Source organism: Rhipicephalus sanguineus, chromosome 10, assembly GCF_013339695.2.
Source record: "Rhipicephalus sanguineus isolate Rsan-2018 chromosome 10, BIME_Rsan_1.4, whole genome shotgun sequence".
NCBI lineage: Eukaryota > Metazoa > Arthropoda > Arachnida > Ixodida > Ixodidae > Rhipicephalus > Rhipicephalus sanguineus.
Window position 1 is genome coordinate 122,911,373 of NC_051185.1, and position 9,384 is coordinate 122,920,756.

At 48.5% G+C, this 9,384-nt stretch overlaps 1 long non-coding RNA gene across 1 annotated transcript; it reads right to left on the bottom strand.

The window, feature by feature from the left end:
• Positions 1–425: 425 nt before the first annotated feature.
• On the bottom strand, positions 426–795 carry LOC119371743 (uncharacterized). The gene is made up of 3 exons (XR_005179284.2): positions 732–795; positions 594–659; positions 426–516 (listed from the first exon to the last, which is right to left on the bottom strand). It is a non-coding gene; the product is annotated as an uncharacterized LOC119371743 (long non-coding RNA).
• Positions 796–9,384: the final 8,589 nt, after the last annotated feature.

The window sequence follows — 9,384 nt, forward strand, 5'->3', positions numbered from 1 at the left end:
TTCACAACGGCATATCCGCGGGCACCACACGACAGTCTAACTTTTAGGGCTTTCTGTATAGTGCTCGGTGACCAACGCTGCTTTCCATTTGATGACCTTTCTAAGGACTGCAACTGGTCAGGGGCTAAAAAGTGATTAATTTGCTTCTGGAGGTTGCTCTTTTCTTGCAATACTTTCTTCTTCTGTTGCTGTGTAAGTGCCAGGCTTCTCTGCGTACGTTGGAGCTTGTTTTCCAATTCCCGTATCCTCTCGTGGAGAGCAGTTACAGCATCCGGTGAAAGGTATCTACCGTCCGAAGGGACTTGTACTGGTGGGCTCTCTCTCAGTTTATTTGTTGGATCTACGAATAAAACAACATTAGATATCTGCGGTAAATAAAACTGTAGCATGGAAGAAAACACAAGTGATGCATGCCAACGATAAAAGTGGAAGTTTCAGGGTCCATTTTCTTTGGTTGCCCTGAACTATGACATGCTCCTTCCAAACGTTCAGAAGCGTAGGAAACAGTCGGGGTAGCTGCAAATAAAACTGTGTGAATTAACTTCGGTGGCAATTCGTGCCAGGGATGCAAAATTCAAAGGACTACAGCTTACCTCTGTTTTCAGATGTTACAGCTTGTGAGTCAGCTCTGCTCAGAATGCCTGCGCTGGTTGAGGATGCTGTTGACAAAGACACCATGCAGTTTAGGCAGAGCTAGACAATGGCTGCACGAAACAGCAATGAAAATTTACCTGCGACATGGGCTGCAGCTTTCAGCAGAAGGTCGGCGCCTGCGTGCTCACTGACTTGTGAAGCTGTTCGGGACACAGCAAAATAAGTAGTTCTTAGACGATGCACGCAACTCTACTACTTCAGTGTCGCATAATATTAAGTACAAACCCTGCGGAAAGGAGCTTGACACAGACTCATCGCCGGATGTTGGAATGACTGAAAATGTGAAACAAACAGGCAATTAATTGTGTGAAAGAGACTTTCAGAAGCCGAAATTGCTGACAACACCTACGCGAAAAAGCATTATGCGCTGCGTACTCAGGCAGTTCCTCATACAGATCATCCACATTGTCCGGACTGGATGCTAGGGCTGCTCAGTACATGAAAAACAGACGTTGATTAATAAAGCTGCCTATGAGTGCTACAGCGTAGGCAACGTAAACTCACAATCGGTGTCTGCCGCAAGCGTCTCGTTAGTACTAGGAGGCGCATTTTCTGAAAGCATCTGTTGACCTGCAAGATTGTGTGGCGCATACAGGAAATGCACTGACTTGCATAATTGTGTTGCAACACTGCAGCAAGCTTGCAAAGAGCTGCTGCATATTATGTCATTGCTACCAGCTACACAGCATCTACAACTTGCTTTATACGCCTCTTACCCCTTTGAGACGAGGCAGTTGTTGAGTGTAGCTTGTCCAGGTAACCTGAGCTGCTAGGGGATGCTGTAGGCATAAAAAAACATGCCGCATAAGTGGTACGCCACGTATGCACAAAGTAGCAATGGCACCTTACAGTCAAGATGTGCAGCAGCTGCAAGCAGAAGGCAAGCACCCACATTGTTGGCATTGGCTTCGGGAGCTGCATTTCCCATAAAACAAGGTGCGAAAGGGCAGTCGAAGACCTTCCTACGAATAAATTATTTGTAGCACCATACTCACCCTGCAAGTTGCAGCAACCCACGATAATACCGCTACCAGATGAAGACGCTGGAAGTACATAAGAACGTTAAGTGACCAAAACAACAAATAGACCATATTCATTGGTGCAAATGTTCCAATATTTTTACAAAACATGTGCATGAGGTCAATCCTTGAAACCGACCGAAAGCTTGCGTTCATTTTGAACCACGGCTACGAAATGGGTACTTGAACACGTGACTGTACCGAGTTTAGCAGGCCTGCATGTGATGTGCTGAATAGGCAGCGAAGCAAGGGCATAAATACGCATATACCGTCCCGATCCTGCGAATGCGGATGTCTAGCGGACCTCCCAAATTTACGGTATTTGAGATGTCATCATGAAGTCATGTGGTGACGTCAGCGCGTCACGATGATTTTCTGCATCACTCGTGTTGGCGCCGACGCCGGTCAATTTTCGCGTTTGAGAAGGCATCAGAGGCTTTCGCCTTATTAATGTAGTTAATACCTAAAGCTGAATAAATACCATGAACATTCAAGTACCTTTCAACGTCGGGGTATCTGATGAACATGCATTTCTCGGCAGTAGAGCACCTGAATTGTAGAAAGGTGCCAAAAAATTGGTTAGTGTACATAAAAAAGAAAAGTTCAGACAGCAGTATTTTAGGACTACCATCCTTACGTTTCAAAGGTGGCTTCCTGGCTTTAGGTAAAGTCCGGTGTCTGAATATACTTGGTACAGCACCAGGTCTTAGCTTCTTTATTCCGAACTTGCTCAGAAATAGAGGCTCAAACTGGTCCTCGGAAAAGTGGTCCTAGAAAGATTAATTTCATTTAAACTACGCATTATGCATTGCTGCTCATGTTGTCATCTTATCAGCACTTTAGAATGAACGAAAAGCGAATGCAAGATAGCGCTCCGGCAAGATTTTCCATGTAAAAAAAAAATATGTGATGAGAGCAATGACTGTCAGTGCAAGCAGCAGCTCGGAGCTTCACTGAAAGAAGAATGCGCCAGAAGGCATACATCATTTCCAGTTCATACATTTAGACAGCGTTGGTTGTTTTGTTAAGAGATTAGACGCACCAACCATAGCGCGCAAGTGCGCCCCGTAGACGTACTTGACATGCGAACTATACTCAGTGCTCAATGAACGAGCAAGCGAACGAATAAACTAGCCTGCCACCGTAAACGTTTCCTTCGCGATAGGTCCACTCGCGGATAATATTATCATCTGGGGTTTTACGTCCCAATACCACGATATGATTATGAGAGACGCCGTAGTGGAGGGCTCCGGAAATTTTGACCACCTGGTGTTCTTTAACGAGCATTGACAGCGCGCGGCACACTGGCCACAAGCATTTCGCCTCCATTGAAATGTGACCGCCGCGGTCGGTCGCAACCTTCGGGTCAGCAGCCGAGCACCACAACCTCTGCTCCACCGCGGCGGACAGCCACTCGCGGATATAAACCTCCACACGAAATGGCACGTAAACCTTCGAGCTAAATAACACGTACACGTGAGGCTCCTAAACTATGAACGCACCCTGCGACTCGGTTGGGCACGCACGCTTTGCCTACCTACCTTCTATCGCAAGTCCACCGGCAGATCTGTCGACGTAAAAGAGCCAGAGAAAGCTATTTGCTCCGGGAAAAAACCGAGCACGAAACAAAAACAAACAGGGAGTACCACTCCTAATGTGAGCTTTCGCACTGCAGCTTTGTTTCTCCAAAATAACTGCGCCGAATCTCTGAAGTTTCGTAATCACATTTTCGATCGGCGTGCCTCCGTAGTCGGCGTGCCATGCTAGGCGCACAAACCTATACCGCGAACTCAAACCTGTGGGTGCATCGAGTCAAGCAGAAAACGTAACCATATAATCTTGGGAAAAAATAAACTTAGTACAGACCCCGCAAAAGCAGTGATAAAACGTGTGAGGAATAGCGACGTACTGGACAATTAACTGAGGCGTGTCTACGGCATCATAGCACGCAGCGATTTGCGCGAACCTCGACGAATACTTATAGTGAGAGGATAGGAACTTACCTCGCATAGTCGCGTCGAAAACGTCGGCCGAAAGTTCTCCCTGCCGATTCGGTGTAGCCAAGCTTTTCTTCGCAACTCGTTGCGCTTCCCAGACGGTATCATAAACAGCTTCTTGCCATCACTTGATTTGTTTCGGCATCCGAAAGCGCAGCAGAAGCCCATGGCAAGCAACCGTGACGCCGGATTTGTGTGCAAGGAATCTCAGAGCACAACGCACGCGGAATGGAAAGTGCGCATCCATAAAACACACGCGGTGAGCACCAGCGAGTCCGCACTTCGAGAGCAAAGATGGCAGTCGCGAGCGGCTACAAACACACGAGCTAGAGTGACCTAGAATAGGGGGAGTGTCCAAAGCGCCGGCTCCCGCGTGGGCCTTTTGCGGTGAACTCCCGCGCCGCGCCGCTGCTGCGCCGGACCCGTGGGCTTTCCGCGCTCGGGAAGCGCGCGGAAAGTGAGGGGCGTCTGCTACGCGCTGTAGTTTCTGGCACCGCGTTTTCACACAGGGCACTTGAAGTCTACTTAACTTTTATAATGCGGTGCGGAATGGAGCTTATCCATCTTTAAGCGTTGTGTTAGTGCTGGGGCAACAACAGAATGCAAAAAATCATGTGTCAAGCGGCATCAGCGTGGCTATAGTCCCGGTCAGAGATCGAGAACGTTGGTGCGTGTGTAAAAACGCGCAAAACGGACACGCACACGCAAAGAACGAAAACAAAAAACCTTATTCGCACGAGTAATCGAGCAATAGCATCACGCATGCTCGAATTAAGAGTAATAAAAAAAAAGTAAATTTAAATACTTGCGCGCAGTGACCGCTTCACGGCTGCGGGCTTTTTACTCATGGTCGCCACTGGTTCGCTAGCCATACGCACACCGCTTTATTAAACAATTCATTAGCCTCCCTAGCTCTTTATTATGAACCGAGCACACCGGGAAGACGCAAGGGAAACAAAAAACGAAAAAAAAAAGAGTAGAGACGGCCATACGACCGCAATGCTGTTGGCTTATGTTTTTGCTTCTGAGGTAGCGTACAACAAGCATTGCTTCAAGCCTTCACTATAGACCGTTTTCACGGAGAGGAGGAGCGTAGCCTACGAACCGGTATATTTCACCGCTTCTCTCTCTCCACCTCGGCCGACCGCTGCCGCTGGTGTGTGCGGATTCCCGAGTTTTGCACTGGCGTGGTGCGTGAGAGGTCAGCGTGGTTTCCATTTTTCGACGCGCTGAAGCAATTGTGCTGCCGGCAAATCGAAATGATGGACGAGGACATGTTACCCAGCTACCATTGCGCTGTGTTTGGGCTGCGGCAACAGCAACGAAGCCTGAAGGACTGGCAGCCAAGGCATGCGAAGTGCACAAATGCTTTTAAATGACTTCGCTTCTCTCAGGTCGCACGCCTTCTCCCGCAATAGTATATATATGTGGTGTCTTCACTTATGGCCACATTTCAAGTCATCAAACCAGCTTGTGATGGTGCTTGGGTGCTGGTACACTTTATCATCTGCACCAAAGAGAACCAATGTCAAGGCTGACGATTAATACACAAAATGTTTGGCCAAGAGTTGTTCTCTCATAACATCAACCTCTCTGATTTCTATGCTACAGCACATGATTTACAATGCCTGTGGCTAGAAAATGTTCCATCTTTGTGCGTGCAATTTCGAGATTATCGTATTAGCACTTTCCAATCTACATGACAGAAAGGTCTGCATGACGTGTGTGCTTTGGCGCAGGTACGCGTCTCGAACGTTTCGTCGAGAGCAGTGCTTTCCCGACTTGACAATTTTGTGACGATAACTAAGGTAGCGTTATGACAACCGCACGTTTTTTTTTGTTTTTTTTTTCGCGCGACAACCTGGGTATCGTGAATAATCGGCCCAGGTCGTTAAAGCCAGGTCGTTACTTGGACACGTGCGCTTGTCGTAATGCTTCTCAAATACTCGCCAGAAAACAAACTGACAATAATGTTACCAAAAGCGCGCGCCCTTTCGGCGTATCGCTAGTGGCGGCGGCTCGCGCCGAAGCGAACTTACGCCATGTCATGCTTCCAGATGTGCAACAGGCTTATTTTCATTTTATCATCGTGTTGTTGCTACGCCGATTTTGAGCTCACCCGTCGTACATCTGTTTCTTATCCTGTGCAACGATCAGAGGCCACAGGCTTTTAACTACGACGGCGACACGAATGAACACAGGCATCGGTGTTTGTGCTCCTGTCGTTCCATGAACATTGTATTGCGACGTGCTAAGCGGAACCAAATGGTCTGTTAGGGATTATAGTTACGTTTAACTTGCATAATCACGGCTCGGAAACCCGAGAGTCATCTTAAACATTAATGCGCGCACCTAGCGCGCAGCCGGACAATGGCCTACGTATTCGCTCGTCTCCATTTACGTTTCTCCGATTACTTCGAGAGTTGTCCTAAATTTAACGCTCTCTTATAGCACATATTCCAAGAACCACACCGAGGTCAGCTATAACAAAACATACAAAGCAATTGCAGTTTACACATGCTGCTTAAGAACTGCATTGGCATTCTACTCATCGTCGGCACTGCTGCGGGTACGGTCGCGTGGGCCACAGCTGCTTGCTGTTTCAGCCATTTTGAAGCTGACAGCTTAGCGATTATTTACCAGCGCCTTACACTCGCGAAGCGTTGCTCTGTTTTGCCCGTGTACCGCGAAGAACAGCGATACCTTGTGAACCGAGCGTATATGCTGCATACACCGCCGCGGAACCCCACACACCGGAAGGGCGGCGAAACATCGCAGACGCTAGACGGCGCTGCGGCGGTGGCGAGCTTTAAAAATGGCAGCCTCCTTGTGAAATTGGTGTATACGTCATGAAAACAGTTTCAAACAACTTATTCTCAACTTTTCTCAACTTCAGATGTTTTCATGGTTCTCGGAGGTTAGCGTTCGCCCGGTTCAGAGAATTTACAAAAAGATGTGGACGAGTAGTTACATAAAATACAATTGTTTCCGCGGCAGTTGAGTGTGCGCCAACAGAGCACCGACCACAATTTCCCGCTTTTTCCTGATGACCTCAATATAGCGCCCACCACAATTCTGTGCTGAAGCTCCGGAGTACTTAAATAGCGAGTCTGGACATCTCTTGAATAAATATAAAGAGATGACCAGACGGGTAAACGCAGACGCGTGCAATCAGCTGCTCTAAACTGAGAATCACGTGTTTTCGGGCGATCGCTCGTAACGTGCGATGATGCACTGTTATCGCTTTATTTACTTTGATTGGGCCTCATCAAACACGAAAATTGACCGTCGGCGTCCCGCGTAGCCAACACGAGTGATGCACAATATCATCACGCGATGACGTCGACAGAACTTGTGACGTTACTATGACGTCATTCAGACGTCATATGAGGACGCCATCACGTGACACGGTCGCTTTGCATTGCCTCCGTGATCGAGGGCCGATCACAGAGGCAATGTAAAAGCAGGTGAGGTGCAGAAAGCTTGCAATGCCTTCGATCCTGTCGGCAGTCCGAAAGCACGTTATGTACAGAAGAAAGCTTTCGGAGAGGGGCGAGGGAGGATCAATGCATCGACTGACGAAAAAGATGGCTTTCGTTTTCGAGTCATCTCAGGCGAATGCATAAGAGACCATGTTTTTTTTTTTCATGTAGTTTTTTCGCATACATTTTACCTATGCGGTCAGTTCTTCAAAATGTATGAGTAAGTCTAACATGTTTACATCGATACAGGTGACCACCGCGTTTTTTATAACCTGACGGAAACAAATCGTCAGAATTATTTCTGACTACAGAAAGCGGGTTTGCGCGCCACACACCATATTATTATTGTTAGTCGTTACGCAAATGGCAAGCATGTCAAGTTAGTAATGCCATGATCTATCGGTCTTATTGGGCATACGTACAGGTCGGTCCACTGTTAAAGGGAACACTCGAATGAGCCCCCTTCATTTTGCTGGCCCCCTCATTCCAAGTGGATGTGGAAACGTTGTTCGTTCAAGGTACTGGTCTGTCAAAGGGAGTCGGAACTGTCAACCCCAGTAGTCTTATGTAAATCTAAGCCACTGTACTGTTGCAAGAGAGCGATATCCTGACATGCCCTGAACGCAATTGTTCCCTTTAACAGTGGACCGACCTTACATTCGTGCCCCTCCGTGCTAATTTTCGTGTATACCACGCAAGGGCGTAGCCAGAAATTTTTTTCGCGGGGGGGGGGGGGGGGGAGGTTCAACCATACTTTATGTATGTTCGTGCGTGCGTTTGTATGTGTGCGTGTATATATACGCAAGCAAAATTGAAAAATTTCGGGGGGGGGGGGTTGAACCCCCCAACGCCCCCCCCCTGGCTACGCCCCTGATACCACGTGAACGAGACGCGAGTAATTTTTTACGCCGACTGACACATTCGGTTTCGCATAAAATGGCTTGAAACAGCAGAGCGCCGTAGGTAGCCTTGTAAAACAATCGAATGCACGAAATAAAAGATAGGATATGAAGGGTGCAAACGCGTTAGCATGCATGAGCTAGTTACTACGTGCATTATGTGCTACGTTCTCTTGGTTATCTCCAGATTATTCTTTCCTGCAGCAAGTTTTCGTTCGTCATTCCACACGAAAGTAAGTTAAGCGCCTTTTCTCACGCTGAAGTGCGCGCAGGATGCGTTCCTCAAACAGCCGCGGAAGTGTGGACCAATGCGGTGACAAACCAGCTGAAAGAATATATACAAAATCCCCGTTCAAAACACACAAACTAACAAACGCGTTTTCTGTGTGATGAGACGCTGCTGTATTATGTTGCAGTGACGTAGTATTAATATTGCCCAAATTTCCGCAATTTTAGCTAATAGAGGCCAAAATATCACGCGCGTAGCAGACGCTCGCCGCTTTGACGCGGATTCCGCCGCGGAGAAAGCCCACGGGTCCGGCACGGCAGCGCCGCGGTGCGGAAGTTCACCGCAAAAGGCCCTCGCTCCTCCCATGTATTCGCGCGTCGCTTTGGACACTCCCCCTATTCTAGGTCACTCTACACGAGCTCTCCGAGCGGTACCACGTGACGGCCGTTGGCCAATACCGACGCGGCGTCAGCCTCGGAGAGGGCAGGGGAGGGAGAAAAGAGAGGAGGCGCGCTCTCATGCACGTATGTCGCTACTTTATGAAGTTTTAGGGACTTTAGAAGCAGGTGGTAGCTGGCGCCATCTAGAGGGATTAAACAATACTAAAAAAAAGTTCTGACTGAGGCGGCGTACGTTGATACTGCACACTAGAGTCACTGTATATGCTACCTTTAGGTAGCAGAGTTGCGCATAGGTCCGGCTAGCAACCACAGCCAGTGCCTCCTCTATAACTTTCAGTGCCTGGTAGAACACCCTCCCGCGGCCGTCGGCGCTTGCGTTTCCCCCGCTCGCCGCGACTGCGTGGTGGCGCTGTGCAAACAGGGTCGGGCGCTGAGCTGGTAGTGCTGGTGCGGGCGCGGCCTAGAGCGCTTGTTTGCTTTGCTCTGCCTTGACACGTGCGGTTGGGTTTAGCGAGTTGAATGCGATGGAAGATTTTTTAACACGAAAGTGTTTATGCCGGGTCCACCAAGTACATCCGTCACGGATATGACGTTGATAAAATGGACGCCAACGGTGCGAAAGAAAAAAACAAGAAAAAGATACCCGCTGGGAATCGAACCCACGACGTTGCGGCCGCGACGGCAAGCGCCCGACGCTCTACCG